At 38.7% G+C, this 16,250-nt stretch overlaps 1 non-coding gene across 1 annotated transcript; it reads left to right on the plus strand.

Annotated features, from left to right (window-relative positions):
• Positions 1 to 3,674: 3,674 nt before the first annotated feature.
• LOC141688126 (small nucleolar RNA R71) lies at positions 3,675 to 3,781 on the plus strand. Its single transcript, XR_012561589.1, has one exon. It is a non-coding gene; the product is annotated as a small nucleolar RNA R71 (small nucleolar RNA).
• Positions 3,782 to 16,250: the final 12,469 nt, after the last annotated feature.

Here is a 16,250-nt window from a genome sequence, read left to right on the forward strand (position 1 = left end):
CACCATAATGTCCACCATAAACTGTGGAGTGGCAGTCTCGTAATATCCCCTCCGTCTCACAGAACGGGATACATCTCCTGATGATCTGGTCAGCTCCCTGTCTAAACAAATATGGTTCATCCCACATATACCAATTCACCTCATGCAGAAACTTCTTCTTTTGAGCTGAGGTCAAATTATGAGGCATTATATTGCTGACAAGATAGTTTACAATATTGGCAAAGCATGGCTCTTCCTCCTGAACTGCGAACAACTGCTCATCCGGAAAAGATTCGTTGATCAATGTCTTATCCTGTGAAGTAGACTCAGGATTCTCCAATCTAGAGAGATGGTCAGCTACTTGATTCTCAGTACCTTTTCGATCCTTGATCTCTAACTCAAATTCCTGAAGTAAGAGCACCCAACGAATGAGTCTCGGCTTCGAATCCTTCTTGGAAACCAAATAGCGAATGGCCGCATGATCAGTGAATACTGTCACTTTTGTCCCAAGCAGATCAGATCGAAATTTCTCAAAACTAAAGACTCTAGCCAAGAGCTCCTTCTCAGTAGTTGTGTAGTTCATTTGGGCCCCATTTAAGGTCTTACTAGCATAGTAGACCACATGAAAGAGATTATTCTTGCGCTGCCCAAGAACTGCACCTACCGCATAATCACTTGCATCACACATCATCTCAAACGGCTCTGTCCAATCCGGTGTTGTAATAACTGGTACAGTGATTAAACTCTTCTTGAGAGTCTCGAATACCGTCAAACATTCATCATCAAATTTGAAAGGCACATCTTTCTCAAGCAAGTTGCACAACGGCTTAGATATCTTTGAAAAGTCCTTGATGAATCGCCGATAAAAACCCGCATGACCAAGAAAACTACGGATTCCTTCACAGAAATAGGTGGTGGAAGATTCTCAATGACTCCCACCTTGGCTTTATCCACCTCAAGACCCTTGCTAGAGACCTTATGCCCAAGAATAATGCCTTCACGCACCATAAAATGACATTTCTCCCAATTGAGCACCAAATTAGTTTCCACACACCTTTTGAGCACGGCACGAAGATTATTCAAACATTCATCATATGAATGTCTAAAGATGGAGAAGTCGTCCATGAACACCTCAACATTATTCCCAATCATGTCAGAGAATATAGCCATCATACATCTCTGAAAAGTGGCCGGAGCGCCACATAACCCAAACGAAACTCTGCGAAAAGCAAACGTGCTGAATGGACAAGTGAAGGTAGTCTTTTCCTGATCCTCTGGTGCAATACAATTCTGCTTATACCCTGAGTAGCCATCCAGAAGACAATAATACTCATGACCAGCCAACCTGTCAAGCATCTGATTAATAAATGGAAGAGGGAAGTGATCCTTCCTCGTGGCTTTGTTCAACTTTCGGTAATCCATGCATACTCTCCATCATGTAACTGTTCGAGTGGAGATGAGCTCATTCTTCTCATTTGCTACCACAGTGATACCTCCTTTCTTAGGCACACATTGCACGGGGCTCACCCAAGAACTATCAGAAATAGGATAAATGATGCCTGTATCCAGCCATTTCAGAATTTCTTTCTTCACCACCTCCTTCATGATAGGATTTTGTCTGTGCTGTTGCTCAACAGTTGGCTTACTACCCTCCTCTAGCAGAATCTTATGCATACAATATGAAGGGCTGATCCCTTTGATGTCTGCTATGGTCCATCCAATAGCTGATTTGAATTCTCTCAAAATCCTTAAGAGCTTGTCTTCCTCACTACCTGAAAGGTCAGATGCAATAATAACAGGTAAAGTAGATGCATCACCTAAAAAAACATACCTCAAGTGTTCAGGTAATGGCTTGAGCTCCAAGGTAGGTGATTCCTCAATTGATGGTTTGAGCTTTCCTTCAGCATTCTTGAGGTCAGAAGTACCAAGAGATTCAAACGGCATGTCCAGCTTTCACCTCCATGGAGAAGCATTAAGATATTGTAATTGCTCGTTTCCATCTGCATCATCACTATCAAAATCCCCCACTAAGGCCTTTTCTAATGCATCAGACATTAGCATATGATCGAGTTCTGAAGTAACTGCAGAATCAATCACATCCACTTTTAAGCACTCCTCATCTTCTGTAGGGAATTTCATTGCTTTGAATACATTGAAGGTCACATCCTGATCCTGTAACCGTATAGTAAGTTCACCTTTCTGCACATCTATCAAGGTACGGCCAGTAGCCAAGAAGGGTCTTCCCAAGATTATGAGAATCTTCTTATCTTCCTCGAAATCCAGAATAACAAAGTCTGCAGGAAAGAAGAGCTTATCCACCTTGACTAGCACATCCTCCACTATGCCCCTTGGGTAAGTAATAGAACGATCAGCCAATTGTAGAGACATGTAGGTGGGTTTTGGATCAGGCAAATCCAACTTTTTAAGATCGACAACGGCATCAGATTAATGCTTGCTCCCAAATCACAAAGGCACTTGTCAAATGATAACTTGCCAATGGTGCAAGGAATGGTGAAGCTACCTGGATCTTTAATCTTTGGAGGTAACTTTTGCTGCAGAACAGCGCTGCATTCTTCCGTTAGAGCAACGGTCTCAAGGTCATCCAGTTTCACCTTCCTTGAAAGAATACTCTTCATAAACTTTGCATAACTAGGCATTTGCTCCAGGGCCTCGGCGAAAGGTATATTGATGTGAAGTTTCTTGAACACCTCCAGAAACTTACCAAACTACTTATCCAGCTTTTGTTGCTGCAATCTCTTAGGGAAAGGTGGTGGAGGATAGAGCTGTTTCTCCCCTGTATTACCCTCAGGCAGAGTGTGTTCAACAGTAGTCTTCCTTGGTTCCGCCGCTTTCTCCTTTTGCTTAGCTTCTTCATCTCTAACTTCAGCTTCTCCTTCTTTTGCCTTTTCAGCATCAGCAACTTTCCCAGACCTTAAGGTAATAGCCTTGACTTGCTCTTTATCTTCCTTCCTGCCTGGTACTTCCGTGTCACTGGGAAGTGTTCCAGGTTGATGATTGAGCACTGTATTGGCTATTTGACCGATTTGATTTTCCAAGGTCTTGATAGAAATCGCCTGACTCTTGCATAACAGCTTAAGTTCCTCAAAATCAGCATTAGTAGGTGCAGCTGCACTTCCCTGTTGAGGATATGATTGCCTTTGAGCATACTGCTATGGTTGCTGGAATCCAGGTGGATTAAACTGTTTACTCACACCTTGCTGATATGGTGGCTGAATAGCATTCTGATTATTACCCCAGCTAAAATTTGGATGATTTCTGTTGTTAGGATGATAAGTAGCTGGCACAGGCTGCTGTTGTCACTGATAATTGTTCACATACTGAACAGATTTGTTGACGAGAGAACACTGATCCGTAGCATGAGAACCTGCACAAAGCTCACAGACCATAGCTATTTGATTAACTCCATATGTAGCTAGAGAATCAACCTTCATAGACAGCACTTGGAGTTGCGCTGCAATAGCAGTGGCTACATCGACTTCCAGAATACCTGCTACCTTCCCAGGCATCATCCTCTGGGTTGGGTTTTGATGCTCATTTGCAGCCATATCTCAATAATATTATAAGCCTCAGTATAGCTTTTAGCCCACAAAGCGCCTCCAGCTGCTGCATCGAGCATGAGCCGAGATTGGGCCCCTAAACCATTATAGAAACCAGTGATCACCATCCAATCGGGCATTCCATGATGTGGACACTTTCTCAACATTTCCTTGTAGCGTTCCCAAGCTTCGCAAATAGATTCTGTAGGTTATTGTGCAAACTGAGTAAGAGCACTCCTCATAGCAGCAGTCTTTGCCATCGGATAAAACTTCACCAGAAACTTTTACGCAAGATCTTGCCAAGTAGTGATGGACCCAGCTGGTTCAGAATGTAACCAGTCCTTAGCTTTGTCCCTCAGTGAGAATGGGAAAAGCCTCAGCTTGATAGCCTCATCAGTCACGCCATTATACTTGAAAGTACTGCAGATCTCGACAAATTCCTTATGTGCATGTTGGGGTCTTCAGTCGCAGCACCTCCAAAAGAAACAGAATTCTGCACCATCTGAATAGTGCCCGGCTTGATTTCAAAGGTGTTAGCTTGAATAGCCGGATGAAGAATGCTTGACTGAATGTCATCAATTTTAGGCCGAGAAATGTCCATAAGAGCTGGGTCGGCCTGAACAATACGATCACCCATGATTACTGGTTCTTTCTGCTCACTTCCTGAATCCGAATCTTCAAAATCTATCTTCTCCGGAATATCAAGAACTTCGTCTGTCTCCTCAGCTGTATCTAAAGTCCTCTTGCGAGTACGAGAACGAGTTTGCATAAACGCTCTCTAAAGTACCTGAAACACAACCAGAAACAATAAGTAACAAATACGTCTTAATCACTGAGTCCTAACGACCAATGATGGTAAGTACATAAACTAAACAAATACGCCGAGTCCCCGACAGCGGCGCCAAAAACTTGTTAGGGCGGAAACACGCGCTAATAATACACGCAAGTATACACGTTCGCAAGTAATATAGAATACTTTCTAGTTCGTTCCCACAGAGACTTAGACTAATTATTGTTCAATTAAACTCACTCACCAATGTATGATTACTTCTCAATATTAAGACACTAACTCTTAGAATTGTTGACTAAATATTAACTACAACTAACTACTTAATTAATCACTTAATTAACACTTCAAATTAATAATATTAAAACACTCATGAGATCACAACTTCATTACTACTTCCTTCAATAGTTATTGTTATTACCCTTAGCATGCAACAGTGATGATATTAATCGAATAACACGAAACTGATAAAAGCCAACTTTCATTGTACTAATACCATTCCACCAAGCATCCACAATTAAGATAGAAGTTGAATATGCATCAATTATGTTGAGTTCCTATATGTCTACAGAAATTGACAACATAATGATTTAAGCACAAGTTATTCCTTTTGATTACACAGGGCGAATAAAACGGTTAGAGTTACCCACTAATCATGCACATCATACATGAACCTATGCTAGCATGGCAAGTTCTAAATCTCGAGATCCACCGTCGCTTCACAAGAGATTAACACCCTATCTTATATGTTCGCGACGCACATAAGACGAATACGCACAACCAATACTAGATATCATACAATCATTACACACTAAGGTATTAAACAATTAACTAAAGAATTCCATAGTAAATCCATTACAACCCCATGATCACGATTAGCCCATGATAGCACTTATCGTCATCATGGGTTCATATGAAAACATGATAAACAAACACAAGAGAATAATAACTAAACTAATTATATTAAACCAGAGTACGTCACAAGAGTAATTAGGTTCAAAAGCAAGAAAACTAGCATCCAACGTTACAACGAAATAAAGAATCACAAGAAAATATGCTTCCTCTTCGTTGCGGTGTGCTAAAACGGTCTTCTTCCTTGTCTCCTTCTCTCCTTGCTTAATACCACGATCCAACCTTGTGAAAACGTCTCTAAATCTACTTATATAATAGTCCCATAAAACTCAGATTACATAGAAGTTGGAAGCCAAACAGAAGTAGAAGTCTAAAACAAATTATTATTTTTCCCGACCCTGCGCGGCCGCTCAGCATAGCTGAGCGGGCGCTCAGCTTTCTGCGCGGCCGCTCAGCATAGCTGAGCGGGCGCTCAGGACCCTACTGGAAAATTCCTGAGTTTGCTCCGTTTCTTCGCTGTAATCTGCCCCTTTCTTTCCTCTCGCAATGCTGAACACATGCCAAGGCTTATTCTTGATGATTACTCCCCCGAAATGCAATTAATACCCTGAAATGCATAAACACTAGAAAAAGGCATCAAATACACAAAATACTTGATTTCAAGACACCAATTTAAGCTATTTTAAGACGTTCTAAGTGGTATAAAATGCCACTTATCAGCATGTTGTATGGCATTTGAGGCATACTGAATGCATCAAAATAAGGATTATTAACATATGGCATGTTTGCGAAATGTGCATGAGGATTCTGTTGAGACATAACAGGCATAACATGCAGAGGTGACATAGACATGTTAGGCATGGAAGGAGTTAAAGGCATGAGAGCATTCTTAACTGACTTGCAGTTAGCAGATAGATGATTAACACTTTTGCAATGTACACAACTTTTTCTAGGAGCATGTTTATCAGGTGTGTAATTATTGTGTTTGTTAATCCCTACCTTCCCATATCTATTTGATTTTCTTTTAGTTTCCTTTATATCCTCAACCATCTTAAGCCTATTTTTCAACTGATCAAAAGTCATGTGTCCTATATTCACCTTACTGGCATCTTTGGATGTGCTAGCTTCTTCTTTGACAAAGTTCTTGGAAGTTGAACCAAACTTTTTATTGAGATTTTTCAAATTGTTCTTTTTAGAATCACTTGCCTGTTTTAATTGATGAGCCTTTAACGGATGCTCCTTTTCTTCCTTCAATGGATAACTTTCATCATCCGTTGATTCCACATCCGTTGATAATCCATCAATTAATTTTACTTCCTTTTTGTTTTTCTTCCAGGCATTCTCACAGAGTGATTCAATTCCCTGAACCTTGACAATCTGAGCACTAACATCCCTAGATGTTTTCCAGGCCTTGATTACATCTTGTTCACGTTCTAATTGTTTAGAAAGGATTTCTACTTTCTTAACAGATTCTTCTAGTTCACTCTCAACAAATAAGCATTTGATTTTAATCTTTTCAAGCTCAATTACCTTACCCTCTAACACAACATTCCTATCACTTAAAAACAAATTATTCTCTTTAACTCTTTTATTTTCTTTAGCTAGTGATTTAAGGGAAACACGTAAATGATATAATTCATTGGACATATCATTTATAGCTTCATTGCATTCAATCTTAGAAAGCTGAGAGAGGTCAGTAATAATTACCTGGTTGCTTGATGAACTAGTTTTATTTTCATCAGAATTAGCCATCAGGGCTAGGTTGACATATTCCATATCGTCATCTTCATTGGCTCCATCCGCTGCCCAGTCATCCTGAGTCAGAAAAGCTCTTTCCTTTTGTTTGAGCAAATCGAAATATTTCTTTTTGTAATCCACCTGCTCAAATTTCTTCTTATCAGAGGTTGGCTTTCAGCACTCATTTGCAAAGTGTCCACTTATGCCACAGTTATAACATTTGAACTTAGATTTTTCCACCATGTTCTTGTTTGACTTAGTGAATTTAGCATTTTTCTTGAATTACATCTTTACAAACCTCCTAGACAGAAAGGCCAGATGTTCATCAACATCATCAGAGTCATCTTTACTGGAATTATCTTCAACCTCAGCTACCTGCTCCTTTCCCGTGCCTGATTATGATTTGCTTGTGCCAATTTTGAGACTTGGCATTGTCTTTTCTTCATTCCTAGCTTCAGTCTTCTCATTGTCAGCTACAAGTGCAACTGATCCACCTTTTCTCTTTCCCTTTTCCAACAGCTCATCTTGCTCCATCTCAAGTTCATAGTTCTTCAAAATTCCATATAATCTTTCAAGTGTGAAGTCCTTATAATCTTGAGAATTCCTTAGTGAAACAGTCATAGGCTTCCATTTCCTTGGTAGAGACCTCAGAAATTTCAAGTTGGAGTCCTTGACTTGGTATACTCTGCCATACAGCTTCAATCCATTCAATAGTTTCTGAAATCTATTGAAGGTATCATTTAGTGATTCTCCTTCTTTAAAGTGAAAGTATTCATACTGTTGAATGAGAAGCTGCATTTTGTTTTCTCTAACTTGTTCAATGCCTTCACAGATAAGTTGTACAGTATCCCAAATTTCCTTAGCAGTTTGGCTGTTAATAACATTATCAAACATATCTTGATCTAGACCATTAAACAGAATGTTCATGGCTTTCTTGTCCTTGTGAACCTTTTCAATATCTTCATCAGTCCATTCTGCTTTTGACATGGGAAAAGACTATCCAATAGCAAATGTGGCAGTTGCAGCTGTGGCCACCTTGTGCGGGATGTGAGGACCATTTTCAATGCAGTTGATGTAGCTTTCATCTTGAGAGAGAAGATGTAGATGCATCTTCACTTTCCAGTGATGATAATTATCTCTTTCCAGGATTGGAATCTTTACACCAATATCCTTCTTACTCATGATGTTAGTAGAATAGCTCTTTAAACTCTTTGTAAGTTAAGAGCTTGCTCTGATACCATTTGTTATTCCCAAGGAACTAACAATGAGATTTACAGAAGGGGGGTTGAATGTAAATCTCAAAACTTTTTCAAGTTTTGAGCAGTTTCAAAGGCTATGTATTTTGATGAACAAGCGTGTGTGAATTTCTTTGAGCTGGTACAGACATATATATATTCAAACACAAATGTAAAGAACACAAAAGACTTAAAAACTTTTCTGGTGGATTTGTTGTTCCACCAGAGATGTGTTATTTCAGAAAATCTGTGATTCAAGAGGTTGATCACAGCTTCTTCCTAGTACAAACTAGATGATTTTCTCTCAATGTTTTTCTAAACAGCTCTGTAAAATTCACACACTAATTACTAGCTGCAACTTGGTTTATATATCACCAAGTTTACAAGTGAAGACAAAAGTACAAATACAATTAAAAAGATTCTTCACATGTTTCTTCTTCATTTCTCTGTCCAATGCAATCTAGAATAATCTATGAATCTTTGAATACTTCCTTGTTTGCACCATAATGGAAATGCTGCATTTTCTTGATTCCTCCAAGAGGCTACCACATTCCAATTGTCTCTGTCAACCCATGTGCCTCTGTCAGCTTATGAATTGTCACTGTCAATTGCTATTGAAATGAGCATCCGTTGAAGCTTTCATCCATTGATGGCTTTATCCGTTGATGCATTAGCAGTTGAAGCTTTATCCGTTGATGCACTCATCCGTTGATGGATGCTATCCGTTGAAGCTTTAGAGACATCCGTTGAAGATTTATTTCTCATCCGTTGAAGGCCTTTAATTTATCAGTTGATACTACTTCACTTATACAAAATTACAAGGCATGAAATATTTACAACTAGCCCTCCTATTTGCATATCCACTAGTAGTCAACATGACTTATAATTTCCCACAATCATCTAAGAATTATAACTTAAATACAGGAACTTAAATGTTCTACAATACTCAACTTATTTCTAAGTAAAGCTACTCCATCAACGGATAGCCGGAATGGTCTTATCCGTTGAGGCTACAAACACTAGATTTCTACTTAAGTGTTTTGTTTAACTTATCATCAAACTAATACACATATTCCTAACACACATGACTAGTGATTCTACCCTGCTCACAGAGTTCAAGGAGAGAGCTGGCCCAAGTATTACTTTTGGAGATGACATCAAGGGTTATACTGTGGGATATGGCTTGATATCTAAAGACAATGTCATCATTGAAGAGGTTGCCTTAGTGGATGGTCTCAAGCACAATTTGTTGAGTATCAGCCAGCTTTGTGATAAAGGCAATTCAGTAACCTTCAACTCAGAAGCCTGTGTTGTGACAAACAAGAGAAGCAACAAAGTGGTTCTCACTGGTGTGAGAAAAGGAAATGTGTACCTAGCTGACTTCAACTCATCAAATGCAGAATTTGTTACTTGTCTTCTCAGCAAAGCAAGTTAGGATGAAAGTTGGTTATGGCACAAGAAGCTATCCCATTTAAACTTCCAGACCATGAATGAACTTGTAAAGAAAGAACTGGTTAGAGGTATTCCTCAAGTGGAGTTTCCTAAGGATGGATTGTGTGATGCCTGCCAAAAAGGAAAGCAGATCAAAGCATCATTCAAAAAGAAGCTTGATTCAATAATTGAAGAAACTTTGCAACTGCTACACATGGATTTGTTTGGACCAGTCAATGTGTTGTCCATCTCAAGGAAAAGATGCCTAGTAATTATAGATGATTTCTCAAAGTTCTCTTGGACATATTTCCTAAAGTCTAAAGATGAGGCTAGTGAAATCATCATCAATCACATAAGGCAAGTCAATAATCATCCTGATTTCAAAGTTAGAAAATCAAGAGTGACAATGGAACTGAGTTCAAGATTACTGTCATGAGAGCATTTTGTGAAGAAAATGGGATTTTACATGAGTTTTCAGCAGCAAGAACTCCACAATAAAATGGAGTAGTAGAAAGGAAGAACATATCACTTATTGAAGCTGCAAGGATAATGCTTGAAGAGTCTAAGTTACCAACATATTTCTGGGCTGAAGCTGTAAATACTGCATGCTACACTAAGAATATTTCTCTGGTTAATCAAGCAAAATGCATGACTCCCTATCAATTGTTGAAGAACAAGAAGCCAACTCTAAATTTTCTTCATGTCTTTGGCTGCAAATGTTATATCTCGAGAAATTAAACTGATCAGAATGGAAAGTTTGATGCTAAAGCAGATGAAGGAATTTTTGTTGGATATGCTGTTGGTAAAGCATATAGAGTCTGCAATCTAAGAACCAACATTGTTGTGGAATCAATATATGTTGTGTTTGATGATAAAAATATTGAAGGACTGCAAGATCGAGATTACCATGAGATCCTCAAATTTGAAAATGTGGAGATGGTTAGTGATGACAGTGATGATGAAAGTGATCAAGAAACATTATCAAAGGATAATGCAGAAAAATTCACTACCAATGAAGCACAAAATTCAACATCTGTCGAGTTGCATAATGCTTCATCTGTCGGGAGACAATCTGCTTTATCCGTCGGGAGACAACCAGCTTCATCCGTCGGGTCATCAAAAGAAGCTGGAGGTCAGAATAAATCACTTACAGAAAGTTCCCCTTTCTCAAATCAAAGATCCATTAACTTAGGGGGAGTTTCTAATAATCTAAACTCAATCACACATCAAGACAACAATGAGGCCTCTTTATCTAGAGCTAATCTACCTCAACAAAGGAAATGGACAAATGATCATCCCTTTGTGCTCATCATTAGAGATATATCTTCTGGAGTTCAAACAAGGAGTGCAACTCAAGAAGAATGTCTATACAACAGCTTTCTTTCTAAGGAAGAACCAAAGAAGGTAGAAGAAGCTTTGTTGGATCCTGATTGGATTTTAGCTATGCTGGAGGATCTAAACCAATTTGAGAGGAATAACGTATGGAAGCCGGTGCCCAAGCCTAAAGGAAAGAATCCAATAGACACCAAATGGGTATTCAGAAACAAGATGGATAAAAATGGCATAGTAGTCAGGAACAAAGCTAGATTGGTTGCTAAAGGCTATTTTCAATTAAAAGGAATAGATTTTGATGAAATATTTGCTCACATTGCAAGACTTAAAGCCATCAGAATCTTCTTAGCCTATGCAGCCCATGCCAATTTCAAAGTCTATTAAATAAATGTCAAAAGTGCCTTTCTGAATGGAGATTTGGAGGAGAAAGTCTGTGTCAGTCAGCCTCCTGGTTTTGAAGATCCAAATTTTCCAGAATATGTTTACTATCTTTTGAAAGCACTTTATGGACTAAAGCAAACTCCTAGAACCTGGTATGACACTTTGTCAAAGTTTCTTTTAGAGAATCAGTTCACTAGAGGTACAATAGACAAAACTCTTTTCTTTAGAAATGTTAATGGCTCTAGTATACTTGTTCAAATTTATGTAGATGACATTATTTTTGGCTCTACAGATGAAAAACTTTGTAAAACGTTTGCCAAATTGATGCAAAGTAAGTATGAAATGAGTATGATGGGAGAATTAACTTACTTTCTTGGTTTGCAAGTTAAGCAAGTTAGTTATGGAATATTCATTAGTCAAACTAAATACATTTATGATCTTTTGAAGAAATTTGATCTAATGGATTGCGCATCTGCAAAAACTCGCATGGCCACTGCAACTAAGCTTGAATTAAACACTACTAAAAAGTCTGTGGATATTTCAAGTTATAGGGGCATGGTTGGCTCACTTCTGTACTTAACAACTAGTAGTCCAGATATAATGTTTGAAACATGTCTTTGGCTAGATTTCAGGCTGATCCTAGAGAATCTCACTTAATAGCTATTAAGAGAATTTTCAGATATCTCAAGGGAACACCAAAACTTGGCATTTGGTACCCTAGAGATTCTGGTTTTGATCAAACTGGTTATTCAGATGCAGATTATGCAGGTTGTAGAATTGATAGAAAAAGTACAACAGGAACCTGTCAATTTCTAGGAAACAAGCTTGTGTCCTGGTTCAGTAAAAAGCAAAATTCAGTTTCTACTTCTACAGCTAAAGCTGAATATATTGCTGCTGGCAGTTGCTGTGCACAAATTTTGTGGATGAAAAACCAATTGCTAGACTATGGTTTGCAAGTTGAAAGGATTCCTATTTTCTGTGATAACACAAGTGTAATTGCCATCACTGAAAATCCAGTACATCATTCAAGGACAAAGCACATAAACATCAAGTACCACTTCATAATGGAACATGTAATGAATGGTACTGTGGAACTACATTTTGTTCCAAGTAAAAAGCAGCTTGCAGATATATTTACCAAGCCACTGGATGAATCCACCTTTTCAAGGTTGGTAAGTGAGTTAGGTATGCTTAATTATTCTTAAATCTTTTCAGATAATTTGCAAGTTGTAATACAGCCAGAAATTTAATTGATTTTTCAGTCATGGATGAAATTTTGGCTAAGTCAAAATTTTCATCTCGACGGATGATCACTATCCATCGAGTTTGATTATCCGTCGGTATACTATTTGTTAATAAAATCAATTACTTTTCTGGAATATTTTATGACTCGACGGATAACTAATTTATCCCCATCCGTCGAATTGTCTTATTTTTAGCCGTTGATTCTCTAAACATTATCCATCGAGTATACTTGCAATTTGTAAGCATAACACGACAGATAATTGATGGAATTTTTACAGTTTATTTTTAAACGGCTATTTTAGGCAATTCTTATTGGTTACTTTATTTTACTTTATTATTTTTGAGATAGTATAGAAGCTTAATTCATTTTCATTACTTTTCTTTTATCATTCTCAAATCATCTGCTCTAAATTCTCTCTTTCTCAAAAGCAATTATCATCTCTATCTCTGCAATTTCCACTCTCTAACAATGACACCAGTCGTCAAGATCATGTCACAAACTGGATTTATCTATGAGAAGAACAACTTCATGGCTCTAGTAAACAAGGGGATTCAACAGTCTGGTGACTACCACAAAATGATGGATTTTGTGAAGAACTGCAAACTTAACTATGCCATGCTAGAATCACCCACCATCTTCAGTGAGGTTGTTGAAGAAATATGGTCAACTATTGTGTACAAATCAACTGATAAGACCATCACACTCACTATTAAAGGTAAGGAATTATGTATTAATAGTGATGTTGTTAAAGAATGTTTCAAAATCCTGATAATACTGTAACTTCACTACACACAGACACTGACATTGTTAATATGCTTAACTCCATGGGCTATGCACTCTCTACTTCTAAGTTAAGTGAAATTAGGAGGTTGGGTCTAAGAAAGGAATGGAGTTATCTATGTGATGTAGTTAATAAGGTATTCTCTGGTAAAATCAATAATTTTGATTCTGTCAATATCTCTATGCTTAACATGCTTTACATGCTTGTTACTGATAAATTCTTTAACTTTAGTGATCTTGTTTTGTTTGAGTTGGGGTTTAAGTTAGGGGAGTTAAATAAGAGGGGTAAAAATGTTTACTATGCTAGATTTTTCATGATGCTTGCTAACCACCTCTCTGAGGAAATTGTGCTTGAGAACCCAACCAACAAATTAGATTGTTGATTCAAGAGAGAAGAATTATTGCAGATTTGAACAGGGCAAACCATCACAAAGAGGTGCCACTCTTCTATTTCCCTGTAATGGAAGCACCTCAGGTAAGTGAGGTAATTTCATCTGTCTCTACTCTTCCAACCTCACAAATTTCATTGCATTCTAGTGTAGCTATGGCAACTGTGTCAATGACCCAACAATTGTCTACCCAAGCTGCCAAATCCAAAATTTCTAAATCCAATTCAAAGAAAGCCCCCTCTGGCATCTCTCAAAAGATGCCAGTTGCAAAATCCACCAAATCTAAAGAGGGGAGTGTGAAGGTGGGTAAGGTAGGTGAGGGACAGGGTGAACATAAAATAAACCCTAAGATTAAGGTTGAAGAGGTGAGTGTTTCCCAGCCTAGCCACACTACAGTTTCCCAACAGACTACAGTGCTTAATAAGGAAATAAGCTCATTTCTAGTTGCATCCTCCCACAAGGATGTGACTATTGAACAAAGCTCTCAGCCAAGAGCACATGCCAAAAGGGTAAGGGGCACAAGCTCACCCCAAACCTATACTAAAAAGAAGAAACCAAAAGCCCTTGGGGATGCATAGGATTCACACACTGTGCAAATTGGTGCTAAAGACACAGTCACTGCACCTTTTCAAAGTCAATTTGATGTGGCTCCAATAAATACGGAGTCACAGCCAAAATCTTTAGTTATAGAAGCACCTCAAACACCAAATTCTCCCACAAACTCTCTGGATGTGGATATGATCAACACATCAATTCCTGATTCCCCTTCTTTAACTCTATTGGGGAAGCCAAAATCTAGTGCAAGTGAGCATCATCTTTTGAATGATTTGTTGGCTCACTTGCCAATTCTTTCAGGAACTGTTGAGACATCTGTGCCAAAATTCTCATCAATCTGCACAGAGTCCATAATAGTTTCCACTCCAAACTCATTTATTCCTACTCTCTCGATGGATATTGTTCATTCGTCAAGTAGTGATTATATCCTGATGGATAAGCTTAACATCAATTATCTGTCGGATAGTCAAACTGCTAACCCGACGAATATTCCTTATATGTCGAGTGTCTCTGCACAACTTCAAATTTCATCAATTATCTCAAGTGCAGAAGACTTAGTGGTTGTACAATCACTCCTAGGATTGAGGGAAGAGAGTGTTATGAGTGAGAGTCTGGGTTGCTCCCAGGAAAAAAGAGAGGAAAAGAGTGAAAATACGCAATCCAGTTCTTCAGGATTGGCAAAAGAGAGTGTGAGGAGTCCCACCTTAGATGGTGAAGGTGAGGGTGTGAGGGTGGGGAGCCAAGGTGAGACCTTGATGTAACAAAAGAGAGATAATGAGAGAAATGCAGGTACAGGAGATATAAAGGTGGATGTCATTGCAAGTGAGTTAATGAATGTCCAGGATGCAGACAGGGAGGGACTATCTCAGCAACCTCAAGCTGTTATAGATTCTACCTCCCTTGATGCTGAGATATTTACTCACCCTGTTCCAGCATATCAACTTCTAGCTGAACAAGGCAATGACAATGCAAAAAGGATGCTTAGCTTGGTGCACACCACACAGTCAATGCTAAGAGCTAAGGATGCCATCACAGCTTTGCCCTCTACAGCTGGTGATGTTGATTATGAGACTGGTGGTTCAGAAGAATTATTTGGAGGTGAAGGTGGAGATAGTGAAGAAGAGCCATTGGACATAGGGGGAGAAGTAGGCTCTAGTTCAAGATCAGGCATGCCATCTTGGGCATTTTCAAAGAACTGTGATGAACACTACTTCAAGACAACCCTGATTCAACTCATAAATCAGAAAAATTCTGCTCTTCAAACCACCTCAAATGCCAACACCAAAAAGCTCCTTCAAGCACATCTTGCTTCTCTGCAACTACAACAAATCCAAGGTTTTCAACATGCTCGAGATGTCAACACTATCAAAGGTGATTTTGATGAGATGAAAAAGGCCATTTATGACAAGATGGACTTCCAGAAGCTACAATACTTGACATTAAGAGATAGTTCAGGAAAAATTCTGATTTTGCCACAAAGATAGATGCCTTGGATACAAGAATAACATCAATGGAGGCATCTCTTACAACAATTCATCTACACCAAGCTCAACAAACAGACTTGCTTCATAAACTGGTGACTGCACAAACCTCCTCCTCTACTCAGCTTGATGATAACAAAAAGGGGGAGATAGAGAGTTCTAGGAGTGAGGGGGAGCAAAAAGTGCTCAACATTCAAGTTAGCAAAGTAATTGTGCCTACAATTACTATCTCGAAGCCACCAGCTAAGGACATCATTGATCTGATAAATGAAGCAGCAGCCAATATAAGAACAGCTGAAAAGGAGCAGTTGAATCCAATCAACTAGGAGAAAATTAATGAGGATGTTCAAAAGAAGTTTGGGCTAGAGAAGAAGCCAGAAAAGTCAGCCATTCATCACTCTCAAGTCAGGAAAATCTCTGTGAATGAAATGAGCATGAACTATCTTTGAAGCCAAGGGTGAACTATCCAAAATCATCACTAAAGAACCCTTTGGATACAGTGTATGAG

This window comes from Apium graveolens, chromosome 9 (genome assembly GCF_009905375.1).
Source record: "Apium graveolens cultivar Ventura chromosome 9, ASM990537v1, whole genome shotgun sequence".
Taxonomy (NCBI): Eukaryota; Viridiplantae; Streptophyta; class Magnoliopsida; order Apiales; family Apiaceae; genus Apium; species Apium graveolens.